Genomic DNA, 23,487 nt, shown 5'->3' on the forward strand with positions numbered 1-23,487 from the left:
ATCAGATAAGGTAATTCTCTAAGCCCATTACTATTTAATATCATTGCGGTGACGTATTAATGGAAGTGCGCAGAGGAAAATATTTTTACATTGTTCTGTCGGTTCAGAGATTAAGCGAAGCACTACGTGGTTCAACTAACTTTAATGAACTCAACTCACTCAATATTACAATTATTACTAAGTACATTAATTATTATCGCTTAGAAGAATTCGCACTGATGCGGAGAATCGCCAACACTAATCCTCAAAGCCCGTCTCTGCTGACTTACACAGGGTGGTCCTTAAGTAATTGTACAAAAAGAAACCGTAGATTCTACACTTTAAAATATTACGATTTAAGCCAAATTGCTTTAATAAAATGTTGATATTAAGAAAGATACAGGGTGTTAAAGTGGAAATTAAAAATTTTAATTTTCACTATAACTTTTATGTTTTTAAACATTTATGTATCAAAATTCATAACTGGGTACTATTGAACATCATAAATTATAATTTAATGCATGCTTTAATGTAGCTGATACAGGGCACCACATATGTGGCATAAATTAGCACTTAACTTTTTTGCACTTTAAGTTACCGGTGTTTTTGATATAAAATATTAAAGATACATTATTTTAACAAAAAAAAAGGTATACTTGTTAATAACTCCAAAACTCAACAGTTTTCGAGATAATTGCATTTTACAAATCAACTACATAAGTAGATAGATAGTGTTCCTTCTGGAGCGGAAGTGACGTCACACGTCGATCGTCAAGCGTACGTATCCTCATGGGTCAAGGCCACGCCCCCCTCGTGACGTAGGAACGTGCCTAGGGTCACGAGGCCACGCCCCTCGACCAATGGTGACGTAGGAACGTACCTCGTGTCTCTAGACCACGCCACTCGGCCAATGGTGGCGTAGGAACGTCCCCCCATGTCTTGCTGACCAATGGTGGACGTCCTCGTGACGTCGGAACGTGTCGTCGACCAATGGCAGCATAGCAGCGTCAGTGGTGGGAATAGCAACACCCCCAGCGACCAATGACAGCTCAGAATTTGAATAAACATCATAGAAATGGCGATATAGCGATGAGGGACCAATGGTGACAGTAACGCCCTAATCGTGACGTCGGAACGTATCGTCGACCAATGACAGCATAGCAGCGTCAGTGGTGGGAATAGCAGGCCAATGGTGACATAGTAACGCCCTCCTCGTGGCGTCGGAACGTGTCGTCGACCAATGACAGCATAGCAGCGTCAGTGGTGGGAATAGCAAGCCAATGGTGGCATAGTAACGCCCTACTCGTGACGTCGGAACGTGTCGTCGACCAATGACAGCATAGCAGCGTCAGTGGTGGGAATAGCAGACCAATGGTGGTATAGGAACGTCCCCCAATGTCTTGCTGGCCAATGGAGGACGTCTTCGTGACGTCGGAACGTGTCGTCGACCAATGACAGCATAACAGCGTCAGTGGTGGGAATAGCAGGCCAATGGTGACAGGAACGTCCCCCAATGTCTTGCTGACCAATGGTGGACGTCCTCGTGACGACGGAACGTGTCGTTGACCAATGGCAGCATAGCAGCGTCAGTGGTGGGAATAGCAACACCCCCAGCGACCAATGACAGCTTAGAAGTTGAATAAACATCATAGAAATGGCGGTATAGCGATGAGGGATTCAATGGTGACATAGTAACGCCCTCCTCGTGACGTTAGAACGTTTTCCTCGACCAATGATGCCACAGAAACGTGTCCTCGACCAATGGTGGACATCCTCGTGACGTTGGAGGCCAATGGTGTGCATCAACGGCCAATGAGAAAGACGTGCATCGACTAATGGGGGAGTCGTACCACAATATTAACGAAAAGACGCCCCCAGTCCCCCCCATTCCCCCGAAAAGACGCCCCCAGTCCCCCCATTTCCCCCGAAAAGACGCCCCCCAATAATAACGAAGCTACACGTCAACGTAACCAATGAGAACGATGTTCAATCGCTGGTCGGTGACTGCGTTCTATGAATTGACAAAGAGAAGAAGACGAATGACAGACAAAGAGAGCAATTTTTCCTCGTATTTTTTTGTAATTAAAACCTACAACCATTAGCGTAAAACTTCTACATTTTTTTAATTTATATTTTACGAGTTACCTCGTATATATTTTATCGATTACCATAATAACAAAAATTCGTTTATTTTTCAATTTATACTTTACATGATCATTTGAAATCTTTATAAAATAGATCTTGCTACTGAGAATAATGACATCATCGGATACGCCGGCTATTAAAAATTTCTCACGCGATCACGATATATAGCCGGAAAACACGTGCACATTCCAATTCCATTATTTAATGTGAGATAAAATATATTCGCATGGAGGCAGGAAACAGGTGCACATTCCGTTCTATTTAATAATTAAGCCCGGCATGTGATGCATAAATGAATAGTCTTACGAAATATTGCGCAACATAGTTTTAGCGTGGGAGAGGCAGTTAGATAAAGAGCAGATGCTCTACATATCATCAGTTCAATTCTGATCATCCTTCAGACAAGTTGTGTGTTTTGTGCAGCGTCAGCAATTATACAAAGTACCGTTCGGAGAAGTTCTGTGTTTGTGAAGTGCCGGCAATTATATATACAAAAGTAAGTTTTATAATACTGTTACAAAAAAAATATTCTATTTTTATAAATTAAAGGTAGTATAGTCGGACCAGCTCTTTAAGATTTGGTTTAAATCCAATATATACCCGGAGAGTGGGGTGGGTAAAATGTTATGGCCCAATTTTATCGAATAATGCCGCATATCAGACCATTAGCCATAACCCAGCGGAGGTGTTGTTGTCAACTATCTATGGTTGTCACCTGTCAAGAACTACACTTTGTTTATAGTTTAAATTTTTATTAAATAGTGAAGTCAATTGTAAGAATGCTTAGAGCAAATAATATGGATTATTACAATGATTTGAATAACCCCAGCGTATATATATATACCTTAGGTGTACACTACTTTATCAACGGTAAGTTTCTAAATTAATATTATATCACACCGTTTGTATTTTGTGGTAATTTATTCCTACTAAGTTTCTAACACTAAGTTAACTAAATTAAATAAACCTTGTAATCTATACCCCTAATTAGTAACTAAATATCTACCTTTACTTATGATCTAACTTAATCTAATTATACTTTAAACTACTAATTATAATTTAAGGTTACTTTTATTTCAGATATCAATAGTTTCAATTATCTAAACGTCTGGTGGAAGAGAAGGTTATTATAAATACATCAGTTGTATGTAACCACAGATAAACTATTTGAATATGTGACTAGTATTATCCCAAATATGGTAAGGTAGACAAGATGGTTGCAGGGAAGGTAAAATGGTTAATTCTCACCAAGTTTATTGTTCACTTTCCTTCTTAGGGTCTATAGCTTGGTCTTCTATATATCCAATAACCCTACAATCAGCTTCTTGAAGTTGTAGATCCAAACGACGAACAGCTTGTATGGAAGCCAATAAAAGTAAACACCAAATAGAAGATTTGAAGGAGGAGAAGAATATAAAATAAAAGTATAAGGTCGTTGATGTAAGGTGACCTTAATGTAAAATATATCTCAATCAAGAATTTAATCCGCTATAAGCGCCTATTTTACAAATAGAATTGATTCCTGATCCTGTTGAGGTGAAATTGAGTTTAAAATCCAGAAATTTCCTGTATATTCAGTACCCTTGGCACATGTGAACCCAAAAATCTCAACTTTTTTTCCTCAAAAAAAAAAAACAACTCAAAAAAAACCCACAAATCCAACTTTTAAACGAACTGATGACAAGATATCCTGTCTCCAACCTATTAGGACCAACAATTCAAAGTACAACTTTTAGTTCCATGAACCAATAAATTGACCTTTAGAAGTTGATGTCAAGTAACCTGTAAGAAGAGGTTAAATGTCATGTCACTCAAGATAAGAATACCCTGCCATTAACCTAACATGTGACAGTTTTGATAAAGAAAACATTTGATAAGAAAACAATAACCTAAAGAAGAACAATTTGAAAAATACATGAAGATACTACCAGAAGAAAAATTAATTAATATTAAGCAATATCCTAAATTAACTATAACTAAGTAAGTTTTTATAAAATAAATTCAAAGCCAATTTATTGTCTATTTTATTTCTAGTTTCATTGACCACATAAGGAAAATAAACAAAGGGAATATTAAACCTGTAACAACTCTCCCCTAACTACAAAAAAGGTTTTCCTCAAGAAAACCGTAATGGAGCCATTAAAATAATTAAAATTTGTATAAATATAAGAAGATCATTAATGCTATTCTAAGTCTGAATCGTCAGTTTTATCGGCATCTGGTGGGTGACTTTTTAAATCTTTCGCATGCCATACTCCTAAGTTTCGTCCTTTATCGTCTTTCAGTTCATAGGACCATGGAGATAGGATCCTGGTAATGTGATAAGGTCCTTCAAATTTTGGGGCCAATCCCGATGTTATTCCTTGAGCTTTATTTGACAATGTGTATACTCGTTTCCAGACTCGTTGGTTGAGTGTGAACTTATCATCTCTTCTTCTAAGATTATAGCGAGTCCGACTCTTCTTAAAAGCAGTTTGAATTCGTTCAGCTACATCCTGAAATACCTCCAGAAGTGCTTTTGATCGAGATAGGGGATCATAGATATCGTCGAGAATTTCCAAGGCTGTGTTGTCTGAACCTCGAAGGTTTAGCTCTCTGGAAAACAATAAAATTTGGGGTCATTTGGGTGACCTCATGGCGGCCGGACCGCATAGCACAAGCAACCTTTTGCAAGTATGTATCCCAAAGGCGATGGTTCTTTTCCACATAGGCACTCAACATGGTCTTGAGTACTCGATGATATCTCTCAACAGTGTTTCCCTGAGGGGAATAGTTTGAAAGGTAACGTTTTTCTACACCATACTTGTTCAAAATCGTATTGACCTGATGACTATGAAACTGTTTCCCATTGTCCATAATAATCTTTTCAGGTACCCCAAATAGGAGAAATACGTTATCTTCTATATGTTCTGCGATTTTTGAAGAGGTGGCGTTTCGAAGAGGAAAGAACAAAACAAATTTGCTAAATACATCACAGACCGTGAATATGAAGGTGTACCCTGCTGTTGAACGGGGAAGAGGTCCAACTAGATCTAAGCTCAAAATTTGCCATGGACGTGAGGTAGTCCGAATCAGTCCTCGTGGTGCTTTCTGTTCGGGTTTAGTTTTGAGGCAAGTTTCACAGCGACGAATATAACGGGCAATATCTGCTTTCATTTTTGGCCAATAATATTTTTGATTTATCCTACCCAAGGTTTTATATACACCCTGATGTCCACAAGTGACGGGTGCATGATGATCATGAATGAGAGAAGTGCGATTTTCTTTGGGAATTACTATTTTCCATTCTTGAACTCGGCTGATGAGGTTCGGATACGGAACCTTGGATAGTTTATAAAGTTGTTCATTCTCAATTCTCCAATCGGGATATTTATCTGGAGTCTTCTTTATTTTTCCTAGTTGACGGATGTACCAAGAATCTTTTATCGGAGGATTAGACGGAGTGGTTTGTATGGTTTCGACGCAAGGAACTGATCGGGAAAGAGAGTCTGGTACTACATGTTCTGCTCCTTTCCTATGTATAATCTCAAAATCATACTGTTGTAGACGTACTGCCCATCTGGCTACACGACCGGCCTGGTCCTTAAAGTTGTACAGCCATTTGAGGCTGTAATGATCGGTAATTACCTGAAATTGCGTTCCTTCCACATAGGGTCTGAATTTCTCTACGGCATGCAATACCGCTAGGCATTCCTTTTCGGTGGTTGTATACCTACGTTCTGCCTTACTAAGAGATCGGCTTAGGTAGGCGATTACTTTCTCTCCGTCCTCGAATTTCCTAAAGCAATATCCTAAATTAACTATAACTAAGTAAGTTTTTATAAAATAAATTCAAAGCCAATTTATTGTCTATTTTATTTCTAGTTTCATTGACCACATAAGGAAAATAAACAAAGGAAATATTAAACCTGTAACAATACTTAACCTTTTTTATATCATTTAGAATTCATCATTATCTTTACTAATTTCCAATTCTTAATAATTTTTCTAATTTAAACATTTTATTCAAATTACTTGGTTATATTCTCTGTTCTAAAAAAAAATGTTTGTAAATAGTGCGGTATTTTGTTTCTATGAAAGTTTTGTTAGTTAAAACTATTTCATTGTTAAATTAAAAAATATACATATTATAATAGATAGAATTTTTGTAAAATAATATTGCTAGTCAAAGATATTTCACTGTTAAATTAAGAAATTGCTGATCAAAGATATGTTACTGTTAAATTAAGAAAATACATATTGTTGCAGATGGACCTAAAAAAGATTAATGCATCCTCTCTGCTTACAGAGAAGAAAATCAGGACAATTAGAAAGCTGAACAGCCTACCCGTAGGAGTACCCCAGAAGATAATTGCGGCAAGAGAAGTCGATACGAAATTTGGGGAATCCATCCTTATTGAATTAGAAAAGGAGGTGACGTTCTTGCCGCAAAGGGTGGTTGAACTCTACAGGCCGCATTTGGGACATTTCAGCGAGGGAAAGTACAGCTTGGTGTTCCGAGGAAACGTTGCCACTGGAAAGGTGCAGCCAGCCGCCTCGTTTGAAATAATAGAAAATTAGAGGATTAAGAAAATATTGGTGAGTTTTTCATTTATTGATTTATTGCTTTTTACTTAATCATGAGTAACATTGGTGATCTTAGTAGTGACATTGTACAACATTTAATTAAAGCGCGTGATGTTTTGTTTCGAAATTATACACCGCGAGAAGCGAATATTTGGTTAAATCACATTAAAAGGCATTTGACTTTGTTTACTAAAGCGATTCGGTGTGGGGACTTGGAATTAGCTAAATTACGGCAACTACAGACAAACGCGGGGCATTTAAAGACAATTAAATCGGAAATTCAAAATTTCAGTCTTCGCGTGGGTGGTGGAATTACTAAACATCGTCGGGTTAAATGGGAAGATGTAAATTCCGCATTCAAGAGTAGAATCAGAACAGGTATAATTATTAATCTAGGACACAAAGATTTAATGCAATTTTTCGGGGATTGTTTTAAGTTATTTAGAATTCGAATTAAAAACATTTTAAAAAAATTAAATATGATAAAATGTAATATGACATTATGTGGAGAATTTATTAGAAAATCAAATCAAGGAGGTGATATTAACCAATTTAAATATTTTAATACCAAAAACGAAACTATAGACGCAGGAACGGACTTGGTTTTATGGTTTCACACAAACATAGTCGATAAATTAATGTCTAAGCTATCGAAATTTGAAGAAACGGGATCAGGGTGGGCTTTGAAAAAAATAGTTTCTTTAGAAGTCAATATAAATAAATATGAAGTGGGAAATGGAGCTTCGTCGTTCATTAGACTACCAGAACAAATCCAAAAGAAGCACGCATGTATTAATATCAAAAACGATGATGAAGCATGCTTTTTTTGGAGCATAGTTTCAGCGATTTATCCAGCTAAATGCAGTTCAGATCGTACATCTTCATATCCACATTATGCGACTGTCTTAAATATCGATGGGCTAGAGACACCTATGACTATAAAGGGTATTTCAAAATTTGAAAAGTTAAATAATATTTCTGTAAATGTGTACGGGTTAGAAATGAATGTTGCTAAAGAGAGAACATTTTACGTAACAACGCCGGTAAGGCTATGCAAAACCAAATTAACTAAACATGTAAATTTATTGATTGTACAAGATAAATATTTTCCAAAATTGAATGACTACGAAGCACCTATGGCTCACGATGAATCTGTAGAAATTAAGTATCATTATTGCATGATTAAAGATATGTCTCGACTTATGTCCAGGCAATTAAGTAAGAACCGTAATAAAAAATTTTTATGTAATAGGTGTTTGAATTATTTTAGTAGTTTTGACAGATTAAATGATCATGCAAAATACTGTGAGAAAATTAATGAATGTAAAGTTTCTTTTCCATCATATCAGAATGTTGAATTTAAAAATCATATTTATAAACAAACAACTCCTTTTGTAGTCTATGCCGATTTTGAGTCAATGTTGAACAAAGTTAAAAACAGTCCATTAAAATGCAAAACAATTAAGTATCAGCAGCATAAAGCCTTTAGTGCAGGTTATTACGTAAAATGCTCTTACGATGAATCTCTGTCGTTTTACCGAAGTTACGCAGGTGAAGATTGCATGGAGTGGTTTGCCAAGGAAATGACGTTGTTGGCGGAATTTGTGCAAGGAAAAATTAAAGATATTGTACCTATGAATGTCACACCCAGTTTTAATGCATCTAATTGTCACATTTGCGAAAAAACGTTTTCAGATAAGGATGTAATTGTTCGTGATCATGACCATTTTACCGGAGATTTTCGAGGATTCGCACACCAAGTGTGTAACTTAAATTTCAAAAAACTTTTCGTTGTCCCAATTTTTTTTCATAATCTTAGCGGTTACGATTCGCATATGATGATTAGAGATCTTGCGAAAAATGGTAGTATCAGCTTACTACCAATAAATAAGGAAAAGTATATTTCATTTACAATATACAATTCTGAGGTCAGTATTAGGTTGAGGTTCGTTGATTCACTGAGATTTTTAAATTCATCATTGGACAAGTTGGCTGCCACATTGCAACCTGAGGATTTAAGATATTTAGCTAGCGAATTTCCAAATACCACTCCCGAACAAATGGAATTATTGAAACGAAAAGGCATATTCCCATACGAATATATTGAGTCTTTCAATAAATTGAATGAAACGCAACTACCATCAATTGATAAATTTTACAGCTCATTATCGGGTGAACACATCTCCAAAAATATGTATCACCATGCTCACAATGTTTGGCAGTCATTCGGTATTAAAAATATTTTGGAATATAGTATGTTGTACATGAAAACTGATATTATGTTACTGACTTGCATTTTTGAAAATTTTCGACAAAAATGTCGAAGTACATACAGTCTTGATCCTGCATGGTACTATACCATGCCTGGATTTTCTTGGGATGCAATGCTTAAATATACTGGATGTAAACTTGAACTGCTGAATGATATCGATAAAATCATGTTTATTGAGAAAGCTATCCGAGGTGGTATAAGTCAAGTAAGTAATCGGTATTCTGAGGCAAATAACAAATACATGCATAATTATGATCCATCAAAGCCTAGTAAATATGTGCTATATTTAGATGTCAACAATTTGTATGGTTGGGCAATGTCTCAATTCTTACCATATGGGGGTTTCGAGTGAGTCGATACCAATATTGATGTCTTGTCTATTCCTGACGATGGAGATACAGGATACATACTACAAGTGGATTTGGAATACACAGAACACTTGCATGACTTACATCGAGATTTACCGTTTTGTTGCGAACATCGTGTGCCACAAAGAAGTAAGCTTCCAAAACTTATGACCACCTTGTACCATAAAAAAAGACTACACTTTGCATTATCGCAATCTAAAACAAGCTCTGAATGCAGGACTCAAACTAACAAAAATCCATAAAGTGTTGAAATTCAAACAGAGCGCTTGGCTTAAGCCATATATCGATCTTAATACAAAATTGCGAACTGCAGCAACTACAGCATTTGAAAAAGACTTGTACAAGTTAGCCAACAACGCCATATTTGGTAAAACGATGGAAAACATTAGGAAACATCGCATTGTAAAACTTGTATCAAAATGGGATGGAAGATATGGAGCGAAAAATTTGATTGCTAGTCCAAGATTTCATAATAGAACTGTGTTTAATGAAAATTTAATGGCAATCGAACTTAACAAAACAGAGCTCATTTTCAACAAACCATTGTACATCGGCATGTCAATTTTAGATATATCCAAAGTGTGTATGTACGATTTTCATTATAACTTTATGCTGCCATATATGGGAGTTGAAAATTGTAAGCTAATGTATGGGGACACTGATAGTTTTATCTATGAATTAAAATGTGATGACGTTTACAGAGATGTTATTAAAGCAAATTTATCCAAATTCGACAAATCAGACTATTCTGAGAATAATATTTATGGAATACCTCAAGTCAACAAAAAAGTTCTCGGAATGATGAAAGATGAGGCAAACGGTCGCATTATGACTCATTTTGTCGGACTTAGATCTAAAATGTATTCGTTTAAGATTAGTACGACGGATGAGGATCGAAATGCATTGTGGGATAAATACAAGAATAATATGGATGATGCAAATATTGAAAGACTTGCAAATAATTTAGGCGTCACAAAAAAATCTAAGGGTGTAAAATATTCAACGGTAAAAAATGACATTACTTTCGATGATTATGTTAAGTTTTTAAACGAATTTACAACTAAAAGTGTTTCCCAATCAACGTTTCGTTCCTACGCCCATGATCTTTTTACAATAACACAAGAAAAAATTGCATTAAGTCCGTATGACGATAAACGTTACTTGCAACAAAATTCTCATGACACTTTACCTTGGGGTCATTATGAAACCACAATGATTGAGTAAAAACAAAAATTAATAAATGAAAACATAACCAATTTTTTTTTTATAGCTTTATCAATCTCCACACGAAAATGGACCGGCTATTTTTAAATGAATATGTAGATCGATAATTGTAATTTTGTTAAAAATCAATTTGTAATCATAAGTAGAAAATAAAAGCTTTAAAAAATTTACATTGTTTTCCTGTAATTTGTCTCAGCTTATCTTTTCCAGCGTTGTGAGACATTCAACGTGAAAATAAAAAAGACATGTTTGCATAAATAGCATTTATTTTGATTATTACATAAAATCATTTACAACTTTAATTTTATAATAATATAAATATTCTCTTAAAGCATGACTTAACAAAGTGTCTGTGGAAATTTCGCAAAACGCAGTTAAAGCTTCAAGTGGTCCATATAAACTGCTTCTGCTTAAAAACTCCGATTATATCACGCCACTCGAACGTGCTTAAACTAATTCTTGCATTCTTGTTGTGCTGAGACAAAATAATGGCTGATGAGAAATGACGAGCTGGAGAAAGGCCAACTTTGATTATACGGTTGTCAAGCGGAAAGGATGCTTCTAGTAAATAATATGGTTCATTGTTGGCTGCTTCTTCGAATTTCGCCAAAACTCTATCTAATTCAGCATCATAATCGATATCATCTGATGGTGAATCAGCAGCTACCACCATATCGTCTGATGAACTATAACCACTATCTTGAGAACTCATATTGATGAACTGGCAGGAACAACTGGGCATGAGCTTGCAGCATTTATGAAATTTATACTTTTTGTCACCCCCCACTCAGTTAGTGTATATCTACGCGGTGTATGTAAAAGTAGATCCTAAATGATATCTTTAACGTTAATCCAACTATTATGGCTACTATCGAATCCCAACCATTGAACATACATCTTATTTCCACGTCTGCGCAGTACTTTCTCTACTAAATATATGTCTTTATTTTTTGTTTTCTGTAATTCTTCTTCGTAGAATGCTCCTTTGATAGGCGCTCCAGTCATATCTTCAATCAAGTATGTTGTGGGATTCGTTATTTTAATTTCAGTAATTTTAAACAGTTCTGTTGTCCAATTCGGTTTATATCCCTTATCGAAAATGTGTTTATTTTTACTAATGCGAACCACGTCACCAACTTTCAATTTTCTTGGACCGGCAATTTTCAAGTGAGTATAATATTTTCGTAAAATTTCATTTTCGTTAGATTTATTAACATCAATAGGTCTAAGTCGAATTTTGCTGTGTTTCGTGTTGTTGTACTCTTTTGTAATTTGAGGCAAGATATCAATCCATTTAAGTGTTCCATTAAGACTGAAATACTTGTAAAGTTTTTCCTTCAATGTTCGAATAACTCGTTCACATATGGCTGCTTTTTTAACACTAAAGGTATTATAGTGATTAATACTATGCTTTTTCATGAGATTTTGAAACTTGGAATTGAAAAATTCTGTGCCTTGGTCTGTTTGTAAATTTTTCGGACATCGTCGAGTATGAGCGAGAATATCCGAAAATGTTCGAGTAATTTCCTCCCCTGTTTTCGTCTTTAATGGTCGAGTCCACACAAACTTTGAAAAACAATCAATTACAACAAGAATGAGCTTGTAAGATTTATTTTGACTGGCATAAGGTCTCATCTAAGCAAGGTCCATTTGCCACAAATCGTGTAGTCCTTTAATGATTGTTCGTCGACGAGGATAATTTTTTCGTGCAGGCTTGTGTAGCTCGTTAACTAGTTGTATCTTCTCCTCGGTAAATGCCATGTCTAGCTTCCAACGATTCGATTCTCTGAACTAACGCTAATTCGTTGTTCCGTTGGCTTTATTATGTAAGAGGTAATCTTCCATTACATTAAGACGCTCATCTAAATCATGTGAATTAAGATCCGCCGTTTTAATCTTTTTTTCTATTTCCAACGTTTTCATCATAATTTGTGCATTTTGGTTGGCGGCATCTGTAATATTCTTCGTCATTTCTTGTTTAAATATATCAAGATCATTTTTAAATTCATGCATTTGTTTTGATAAATCAGATATTTTCGAAGCAGTCATTTTATTCTCATCAGACAACTCGTTAACTTTTTTACTTAAATTAACTTCTATTTTACTAATGGAGTTTGAGATTTTTTGTTCGAGTTGAGTATCTTTTTGAATTCTATTTTTTTGTATCAAATTAATCTCTTTTCTTAGAAAAGTTTTCGCACGAACAATGCTGTCATCTACATATTTCTTATTGGAAAGATGATTACCTGCTACAGGAGGATCTCGTGTAATGTCTTTATGTACTTCATGTATCTGGTTTTGTAAATCCAAAATGGATTGCTTTAAGCCTTCACGTAGCTTTTTAACAACTTGTTCATTAGAACGGTAATGATGACGACCAAACTTGTCAACACTCATGTTGGAAATGATGTTCCAATAATCCAAACATTAATATATAATATCTGCTTCACGTAATTCGTTGATAATGGCAACAATTTCGTTATTGTGGGATGTGTTTCCTGCTTCTTGGGAAGCAACCAGCAATTTGAGTCTGTCGCATAGTTCGTTTGGATCATCCCAATATACATATTCAATAGGATTATCGTTGTAGATCAAATGAGAATTATCGACGAGCCCTGACCCTTTGGAGCTAGATGGTGAAGATAACGATGTTCGAGGAGACGTTGTTATCGATGATGAACGAGTCTTTTTTGCTAAACGAACAAGACCTTCGAAAGGTTGTCTCTTTAATGCAGTAGATCGAGTTTTCGGTGGCGATTTCTTTGTTGTTTCATCGATAGGTTTAAATAGCGGTTTGATAATATGATGATATTTTTTCCCAGTTGCACCTTTAAGACGACCTTTGGAATCCAGATGAACTTCTGTACTATTTAATAAACTTTTATAGTGCTTTAAATCTGTATCATTATAATCTTCAGGGTTATCATAGAAAATTAGTTGGTATAGACCTGGCGTTCCCGGCACCCATCCTCCTTCCCCACTACCATCACTGATGACTTGTATACTACCTTTGTTTTTGTTAAAGTTTATTCGTCGTTTACCCAACATCCAGCCAATTTCATCATTGTAAATAGGTCCGTAGTTTTTATCAATTTTATTATCTTTCATCCAAAATTCTTTTATATACTTATGGCTCATTGGAGGATATTGCTCGATATATTCATCAATAGCCTCTTTCGAAACATTATTAGGATCAAATATGTCATGTTCGTTAACTTGATCGATTGATACTGCATCGGAAAATACATCGTCATCTCTGGCTTCTTTTTTTATCTCTTCCTCCGTTTTCACCTCTTCTTTTTTAACGTGTCTAAGCTTGTTATTAATAGCATGATGCAACGTTTTTGACGATTGCGCAATATCTGTTAGAGGTTTAGCTATGGGCTTAAAGAGTTTATTTAGCGACTCATCTTGTTCTGTTTTACCTAACTTTAATGCCAAATACTTTTTGCGAATGACACGAGCTAGTTCGGCAACTTTACGCGTGCGCGCAGCTACCTCTTTGTCTGACATATTGTTATACAATGCGTGTTTTTCGATCATACCTACAGTTTTATAAACTTGTCGAAACCTTTACGATATCGTCCGTTAGAAATATCGAAATCCTTAACAATGACGAATGTACCGTATTTGTCCTTCCAACATTCGGAACAAAATTGTTTAAATTGCTCAAATGTCATATCAGGTGATACGTGGTCATCAAAGACGTGTTTCAAATTGAGCTCATCTTGCTTAAACAATACAATAAGATTCGCATTATCACGTAAAAGTTGTTTGCCTGCTCGACTGTATGATTGACATAGGTATGCACAATCAATGTCTTTATGTCTACCCATACAGTAATATTCACGTATTGTTTGTTGTGGATCCGTTGATACGTCATCAAATATGAATATTGAGTTTGGTTTAGCTTTACTTGGGCTTATAACATCATCATTATCTTTAAATGGAAAATAACCTACTTCTTTCACAGACTCCAACACTTCCTTCAAAAATTGATACTTGGGCTGAAACAACGACTTTGAATAAACGTAAACATTTTTGAATTTAGCGCCATTCAGGTCAAAAAGTAATGCCAACATAACATTAGTTTTTCCACATCCGCTTGGACCACATATGATAGCACGAAATGAATGTGGTAGCAATGCACCATGTTTGCCGGTTCTTGTCACGTTGTCGACAAAATCCAAGTTTTCCACTGCTAGTGTCTTGTCTTGTTGAATGACCTTCATCTTGTGATTGAGATGTATTTTGTACACATGGTTATATAAAGACATTTTGCAAAAAGCGATTCATTTCAATGTTGGTCGTTCAAGGTGAAGGAGTGTTGAATTCTCTGATCAATAGTCTACCGTTTGAATTGCATGCTCCTGGTTACCAATATCTAGGACCTGGAACTAAATTACAGAAACGTCTAGCTCGTGGAGATCCAGGGATAAATCCGTTAGATCGAGCTGCGAGAGATCACGATCTCGCATATTCCCAAAGTAATTCATTGAAAGATCGACATAAAGCAGATTGGGTGTTGGAAAATAAAGCGTGGAAACGAGTTAAAGCAAAAGACGCATCTTTATGTGAAAAAACCGCTGCCTGGTTAACTACTACAGCAATGAAAGCTAAACGAAAACTGGGTATGGGTATGAAACGTGGTAAAGGTGTTGGTTCATTTAAGCGACATGTGTTACAGCCAATTATCAAAACATTGAAACGTGCTCCTCCGTCACCAAATCTGCGTAAATCCGCTCTACTTGCACTTGCAGCAGCTAGAACAGCCGTTAAGAATGTAGGTGGGAAGAAAAATGTACGTGTTCCAAGAATTATTCCATTTGAACCAAAATCTGGTGGGATTTTACCTTTAATCCCAATCTTTGCAGGCCTATCAGCTCTCGGAAGCCTCGCTGGGGGCGCAAGCGCGATAGCGAAAACTGTTATCGATTCAAAGAATGCTCAAAAGAAACTAGAAGATAAACGTCACAACAATGCAATGGAACATCTAGGCAAAGGATTATACCTGCGAAAAAACGCTAAAGGTGGCTTTGGATTATATTTAAAAAAGGCAAAAAACTTCCGCTGAACTACCTAATAGACCTTTAACCAATGTGGATTTAAATAGATTTGTTAAACTACTTAAAATTTCAAATTTCCGCGGCGTGTTCATGCGAGATAATTTACCACGTAGCCCTCGTAAACATGAATGTGCTATTATTAATCTCGACATTTCCACAAACCCCGGTACACATTGGGTAGCTTACAGAAAGATAAACAACGATATAGAGTACTTTGATTCATATGGTTGCTTGAAACCACCGCGAGAACTAGTATCCTACTTGAACGGTGGAAGAATTTTCTACAATAACGACCAATATCAAAGTTATAACCAAATTAACTGTTGACATCTTTGTTTAAAGTTTCTCTACAATGGAACCATCTAACGATATATTGAGAAGTGCCATTTGCATTTTTATGAAAAATATAACGAGCGTTGTTTGGTATGAACTACCTCAAGATATTCGTCGCGCACTAGAAGATTATTTACCCTGCAAGAAAGACTATGATAGACATGAATGGAGTGATGTTTGCGGCATGTATATGGAAAGTAGATGTGTATTTTGTAAAGTGTCATATTATGAGAAAAATTTGTAACAGTATAAGAAAAATAAAGGAATTTTTAACATATTTTGCTATTTAATTTCATACACCTATTCAAATGTATCAGTCATGTCTCGATTGTTGACCTTGACAAGTACTTCCAACGAGTTTTCGTTTACTCCTCAAGTACCTCTTGTGCTTGACCCTAACCGACAGTATTATGTAGCAGTGTTGGGATTTCATACATTTAATTCGATTTCAAACATCGATGGCGAAAAGTTTTACTACTACGAGAAAAATGATCCAAAAAATTTGTGTAGCATCGATATTCCGTCTGGATCTTATGAAATTACCGATATCGAAACGTATATTCATAACGCATTAATCGATAAATATAATTCGATTCGAGATAATGAGTTCATCTTAAGACCCAACAACAATACGCTCAAGTGTGAAATCTTTAGTCAAGATCATGCTGTTACTTTCGAGAAAGATGACAGTCTCGGCACAATATTGGTTTTCTCATCAAACAGAATATTGGTGCCAGGAAAAATGCATTCTTCGGACCAACCTGTAAACATTATAAAAGTATCGAGCCTACTTTTTGAATGCAACATTACCGAAGGAGCCTTTTACGAGGACAGACCTGCGCACACCGTTCTACATTTTCCGATAAGTGTTGATCCTGGTTTCTCTATTGACGAACGTCCTCATAATCCTATATACATACCAGTAAGCAATAGCATACGTGAAATTGCCAACATTACCGTTAGCGTGCTCGATCAAGATTTAAGACCAGTCAACTTTAGAGGAGAGAAAAGTACACTTCATTTGGATTTTAAGGAAACGATATAGATGGGTTTAATTATAAAACAAAGCTCTACACATCAATATCCATTAGTCTCACGCAAATCTTAGAAGCGACGTGACGTGTCTGCTGTCAATAAAGCCTTTCTTGTTTCCATTGGATTACAGCTAAAAGATGTCAAAACGTCAATACATTCGACGACAGGTTCAGGAACCTCAACCACCTATTTTAGATCTGTACCAGAAACCTCAGTTCGACGATACTATTAGAAAAGAAGAATTTCGTACATATACACCTTACATCAAGTCATTTAATAATAGCGACGTTGTCGAGTTTATCATAAATCAATCAGATGCATTTTTTGCCATACACGAAACACTTTTGGAAATTAAAGGAAGTATAAAGAAAGTGGGTACTGGAACTGTTTCTCTTGCACCGAATGCTGGAGCCTTCTTGTTTGATACATGTACATACATCCAAAGTTCACACGATATGGAAATAGTTCGAGATCCTGGTGTAGTTAGCACTATTCGCAGTTTGTTGTGCTACACTCCTGACGATTCCAAGTATCTCAGTACTGCAGGATGGAACTATCCCAATAATCCACATTTATCGGGAGACAGCTTTAGTTTACTGATTCCGATAAAACATATTTTCAACATTTTCAACGATTACAATAAATTAACCTATGGTCGTCAAGTGTTTCGATTTGTTCGAGCACGTAATGATAGAGACAGTATTTTAGTGGAAGAACCTAATGCCACAACAACAACAACAGTGTCTTTAACTGTTACCAGCATGGAACTGAAGGTCAAACATGTCTTTCCGAATGACGATGTGAAAATTGACCTAATGACTCCGATTAAGAATAATACGCCGATAACTATACCTTTCCGTAAATGGGAACTTAATGAACTACCTTCACTTACGGCTGGATCCCGACGTGAGATATGGAGTGTAAAGACAACTTCAGCTGTTGAACGTGCACGCTATGTCATTGTAGCTTTTCAAACTTCTAAACGAGATGACATTCACGCCAATCCAACGTTATTCGATAACATTAAGGTGTCCAGCGTACGAGTGGTTATTAATGGTGAATATTGGCCTAACGAGAGAATGCAACTGGATTTTACGAAAAATGATTATGCTATAGCTCACTACAACTATACCCAATTCTTTCCCAGTTATACTCATTCGTCAACAAAACATCCAATCTTGGATTATAATGCTTTTAAAAAATATGCTTTGTTTACTTTCGACTGCTCCAAACAGGATGATACGTCATTTAGATCGGGAACCGTTGATATTAAGTTGGAAATCGAAGCAGATGAAGGTTTTCCTGCAGGCACTCGAGCGTACTGTTTAATTGTCCACGACAGTCTACTCGAATACTTTCCTCTAACTGAAGTTATCAAAAATATCATTTAACTTGACTTATTCAATCATATCCAATTCAGTATACTATCAGCCATCATGAGGATCGCATTAGTTGACATTCAAGGATTCACCGTAGATGGGTGGTTTGTTCCCAAAGAACTCAGCATTGAAATTGACTTTAAACATTGTCATTATATATTTAAACCTCCACAACCGTTTGCTACATTAAGTAATCAAGATAAGAAGACTGCTGTGTACTTGGAGAAAAACGTGCATGGTCTTCGGTATTCTAATGGAGATGTTAAATATTCAAAAATAAATAAAATACTGGAATCTAAGTTGTTGTATGCAGCTGACTACATCTACGTTCGCGGAGAACAACAAGTAGAATTTTTAAGATACAAATGTTATATGCTTGACGTCTGTCCCATAATTATTGATGTTTGCAAGTTTGATGATTCTCCATACTCCACTGGAGGCTTTGCTCCACATGAATACAACTGCCACGCTACTGGACTGTTTTCCTGCTCCTCGATAAATGTAGATCACCTTGGTCAATGGTTGTGTAACAAAATATTACCTATATAAATTGGATTTTTTAAAATAAAAGATTAAAAGTTTTATTTTAGTTTTATTTTAACAGTTTTACATATTTATTTTAATGCAAGATGATTCGCATTTACGATTTACAAGAAATTTTTTAATGATATTAATCGCTATAAAGGCATTTATTACGAATATAATACTTAAGAGTATAATCGATAAACCATATTGATCGATGTCATCATTATTAGTTTTGTACCATTTTGAATCACTTTCGGTGTTATTTGGGGATATTAGCTTGATCTTATAGAATGCTCCTCCTGATTTTGGTATCGCTTTGAAAAATACTGGAAGCTGTCCATAATTCGCCACTTCATGATCCATTAGAGTCCAGTTCGGTCGATTACAATCAGTTTTTTCATCATTAAAACATATCGCCTGGTTCTTAACGTTGTTTGGAACGTTTGTATAAAGGACATTGTTAACAATAGCTGTAAGGATGATGAATTAGGTTGTTAGTGGAGGCATCTTGTCGGTTGAATTCTTTTTAACGGGTATTGTGTTGTTTTTGGTAACTTTCTTTCTGACAAATTAAACTCTGCAAATCGTTTTTCAATTGCAGTTCTATCTTCGTACCACTGTATATCGGCTTTTAACTTTTGTATTTTTTCGTACAACTCTTCTAATCTACACCGTATGGAAGTCATCGATGAAATAAATGTCTTTCGCTCCAAAAGCCAATATACATAATATTCTTAATCACCCCCACTACCCTGGTATAATAAATAGAAATAAATGTTTTAATCCTTTATTCAAAAATACTGTTATTTAATTCACTAATTGTATCTTCCTTATAATAATACAAATATTCCCTTAATGCTAAACTTACAATACTAGTATCACAAGAAGCCTCACAAAATGAATATAAAATGTCTATTGGTTGTAAATCGTTTTTGAATGAAGTAGCAATTTTTAACGCATTACAATAGTAATCTAAAAATCTCAGTCCTTCGAGAAAACGAATGCGTGGTAAAATTAACTTTTCGTTTCCTTCAATAAGATTTTTAACATCTTTTTCAAATATCTGCAAAGTAACACCAAGTTTCTTAACATTGAGCCATTTAAGTTGATCTGTCGCTTGAGTTTCAATTGCTAACAATTCACAACATTCTGGAGGTTCATCTTCACAATAGCATTGCAGAGGCATCAGGAAAAACTGATTATATTTACGATTAAGTTCATCGAAGAATTGGATCCAATCACATATACCGAACGATATCTCATTATTCTCGCTGCTTAATTTAACACCCGGCTCAAATGATCGAGCTGAACTAAATCCAACTAATACTTTTAAATGCTCAAAATTATACAAAGTATTAAGCAGCATCATTTCACTTTTGGCTCTTACTTCCGCACTGTTCATGTTGTAATGACTACGTTTTACGAAATAACGCTGTGAACATGAAAACGTTTAATTATATCTTCTTACCTCTCCACACCTGCCTCTCCCACGCTAAAACTTTGTTGCGCAATATTTCGTAAGACTATTCATTTATGCATCACATGCCGGACTTAATTATTAAATAGAACGGAATGTGCACCTGTTTCCTGCCTCCATGCGAATATATTTTATCTCACATTAAATAATGGAATTGGAATGTGCACGTGTTTTCCGGCTATATATCGTGATCTCGTGAGAAATTTTTAATAGCCGGCGTATCCGATGATGTCATTATTCTCAGTAGCAAGATCTATTTTATAAAGATTTCAAATGATCATGTAAAGTATAAATTGAAAAATAAACGAATTTTTGTTATTATGGTAATCGATAAAATATATACGAGGTAACTCGTAAAATATAAATTAAAAAAATGTAGAAGTTTTACGCTAATGGTTGTAGGTTTTAATTACAAAAAAATACGAGGAAAAATTGCTCTCTTTGTCTGTCATTCGTCTTCTTCTCTTTGTCAATTCATAGAACGCAGTCACCGACCAGCGATTGAACATCGTTCTCATTGGTTACGTTGACGTGTAGCTTCGTTATTATTGGGGGGGCGTCTTTTCGGGGGAAATGGGGGGACTGGAAGCGTCTTTTCGGGGAATGGGGGGGGTTGCTGGGGGCGTCTTTTCGTTAATATTGTGGTACGACTCCCCCATTAGTCGATGCACGTCTTTCTCATTGGCCGTTGATGCACACCGTTGGCCTCCAACGTCACGAGGATGTCCACCATTGGTCGAGGACACGTTTCTGTGGCATCATTGGTCGAGGAAAACGTTCTAACGTCACGAGGAGGGCGTTACTATGTCACCATTGGTCCCTCATCGCTATACCGCCATTTCTATGATGTTTATTCAACTTCTAAGCTGTCATTGGTCGCTGGGGGTGTTGCTATTCCCACCACTGACGCTGCTATGCTGCCATTGGTCAACGACACGTTCCGACGTCACGAGGACGTCCACCATTGTTCAGCAAGACATTGGGGGACGTTCCTGTCACCATTGGCCTGCTATTCCCACCACTGACGCTGCTATGCTGCCATTGGTCAACGACACGTTCCGACGTCACGAGGACGTCCACCATTGTTCAGCAAGACATTGGGGGACGTTCCTGTCACCATTGGCCTGCTATTCCCACCACTGACGCTGCTATGCTGTCATTGGTCGACGACACGTTCCGACGCCACGAGGAGGGCGTTACTATGTCACCATTGGCCTGCTATTCCCACCACTGACGCTGCTATGCTGCCATTGGTCGACGATACGTTCCGACGTCACGAGGAGGGCGTTGCTATGTCACCATTGGTCCCTCATCCCTATATCGCCATTTCTATGATGTTTATTCAAATTCTGAGCTGTCATTGGTCGCTGGGGGTGTTGCTATTCCCACTACTGACGCTACTATGCTGCCATTGGTCGACGACACGTTCCGACGTCACCAGGACGTCCACCATTGGTCAGCAAGACATGGAGGGACGTTCCTACGCCACCATTGACCGAGGGGCGTGGTCTAGAGACACGAGGTACGTTCCTACGTCACCATTGGTCGAGGGGCGTGGCCTCGAGACCCTAGGCACGTTCCTACGTCACGAGGGGGGCGTGGCCTTGACCCATGAGGATACGTACGCTTGACGATCGACGTGTGACGTCACTTCCGCTCCAGAAGGAACACTATCTATCTACTTACATAATTTAGATTTAACGCAATTACTCCAGGCAACGAAAGAAAATTGGACAAAAACACCAATACTTCTGAATTTTAGTATAAAATGCCTTTAATAAAGTTAATAGTTAACGAATTATTAAATAAAATAAATATATTAGCAGGATAGAATAGTAGGATTTGACAAAATAACAGAATAATTGGATTTTACATCAAACATTTTACGTTTTGTATTAAATTAAAGTCATAATCAAAATATTTTATTAATAAACCAAATTAAGAAATAGTTAACTTAACAACATTAACCTTTTTGTCAAAGTAAGTGTTCGATATGTTCACCATTTTCTTTAATTCATTTGTCAATACATTCCATAAAAGATTGTCTCATCATTGGTTCTTAAAGAACTGCTGCAGTATTTATAATAAGTATTATAAGTATAATAAACATAATATAATAATAAAGTATTCGTTTGGGAATTTTATGAATTAAATAATTATATTAATATCTCGCCACATGACCAAGGAATATGACTACCACGAACAATCCAACGTTCAGGAAAGTTGTATTTAATTATGTTTTCACTGCAATTTTCTCTATAATGTGGTGGTGTACCAATCAATAAAATCATTTTATAAAAAATGTAAATAAATCACCATTCAAATTACAAGGTAATTCGCATGTCCATAAAAAATAATTACAAATGGTACCAAACCATACGATATGCATTTTGAACATGAATTTTAAATAAACGTATGGTTTGGAACAATTGGTAATTATTTTTTAAGGACATGCGAATTACCTTGTAATTTGAATGGTGAGATTTATTTACATTTTTTATAAAATGATTTTATTTGATTTATTGGAAAAATTGTCATCAAACTTAAGGCGAAATATGTGGTTTATGCAAGATGGTACACCACCACATTATAGAGAGAGGCAGTGAGAACATACTTAAATACAACTTTCCTGAATGTTGGATTGTTCGTGGTAGTCATATTCCTTGGGTCATGTGGTGAGATATTAATATAATTACTTAAGGTAGTATGTCACAATGTTAAAATTTATATACTTTTTAGGTACAGTTATCGTCACTATTTCAAAACAAATCTTAAACTTATGATTATGTATGTAAACTGTACACCTCCTATTTTAATGATATCTAGTTAAAATTTCCAAAGAAAGCAGTAATTTTTTTATAACTGTACTTAAATGAATCCATGTCATAACTCACGTGGTAACGTGCCTAAAAATTGGTATTGTGTAATAATTTTTGAACTTAGGTGCAAAATAACTACGTTAAATGATTAACTATCTACAAACCTTTATTTTAAGCAAATGTTCGTTATCCATACTGCCCTAATTTTTAAATTAACTGTACCTAAAGATAAAATTACAATTAAAAGCTCACGCCAACCTCCACCCAGGCCACGTCACCATGGACTGTATAAATGAACC

General features: G+C 36.0%; 1 protein-coding gene across 4 annotated transcripts in view; it reads right to left on the reverse strand.

The window, feature by feature from the left end:
• Positions 1 to 23,487, reverse strand: part of ocm (over compensating males) — a 302,029-nt gene that overhangs the window by 230,021 nt on the left and 48,521 nt on the right. The gene's annotated exons all lie outside the window — the stretch shown is intronic.

This window comes from Diabrotica undecimpunctata, chromosome 4 (assembly GCF_040954645.1).
Source record: "Diabrotica undecimpunctata isolate CICGRU chromosome 4, icDiaUnde3, whole genome shotgun sequence".
NCBI lineage: Eukaryota > Metazoa > Arthropoda > Insecta > Coleoptera > Chrysomelidae > Diabrotica > Diabrotica undecimpunctata.